Source organism: Bombina bombina, chromosome 3 (assembly GCF_027579735.1).
Source record: "Bombina bombina isolate aBomBom1 chromosome 3, aBomBom1.pri, whole genome shotgun sequence".
Lineage (NCBI taxonomy): Eukaryota > Metazoa > Chordata > Amphibia > Anura > Bombinatoridae > Bombina > Bombina bombina.
Window position 1 is genome coordinate 475990 of NC_069501.1, and position 857 is coordinate 476846.

General features: G+C 41.9%; 1 non-coding gene across 1 annotated transcript; it reads left to right on the top strand.

Annotated features, from left to right (window-relative positions):
• Positions 1–290: 290 nt before the first annotated feature.
• LOC128654954 (U2 spliceosomal RNA) lies at positions 291–478 on the top strand. Its single transcript, XR_008401586.1, has one exon. It is a non-coding gene; the product is annotated as a U2 spliceosomal RNA (small nuclear RNA).
• The last annotated feature ends 379 nt before the right edge of the window (positions 479–857 follow it).

Consider the following 857-nt stretch of genomic DNA (forward strand, 5'->3'; position numbering starts at 1 on the left):
CCTCCTGCCTTGTCATACTTCAGCCCTAACCCCATCACAGCCCTAATCTTATCCCCACTGACCTCTTCTCGGCCCATCCACCCCAGCCCACCACTGCCCCCCATCACAGACGTTTTTCTAACATGCAAACATAATGATTTATATGTGAATAGTGATGTGTATGAAAAAAGTTGAAAGATTGGTAACGATGTAATGAAATGTATGTACAGAATCTGTACTGCGCCGCTGTCATTTAACTGTGCTGCGTCACAGTACATTGTTGTATCAACGCTGTCATGACTGTAATTTATATAATTTATGTTTAATAAAGAATAAAAAAAAAAAATCTGTTCTTATCAGTTTAATATCTGATACGCGCCCTATCTGGGTGCCATATATTAAATGGATTTTTGAAACAGGGAGATGGAAGAAGAGCTTGCTCTGTCCACTCCACGCATTGACCTGGTATTGCAGTACCTCCAGGACCGGTGCACCCCTCTCTTTTGCTTTGTGACAAAAACAGAATCAACCCAAACTAACCCAAAGCCGACAAGCCGAAATGAGCTGCCGCAGCAGAATTTTGGATGGAAGCCTCAGCCACAAGCATCTTTCCTGCCTGCCCGCTGTCTTTTTTGCCATCCTGTGCGCGCGCAGCTGTCTTTTGAACTCTTGTTAACCCCTTGTGTGCTGGCCCAAAAAAGCCTAGGAAACTGCTGTAACCTGGCGAGTCGACGTGTTTGCTATCCTTTTTTGTTCATTCTTCATTTCATGAGCATTTCTTCCCAAATCTCTGTATTGCTGTGTAAAATCATTTATTGATTTATTTATTTATTTGTTTATTTATGTGTTTCCTCATTTTGTATGTATTTCGATGTGTC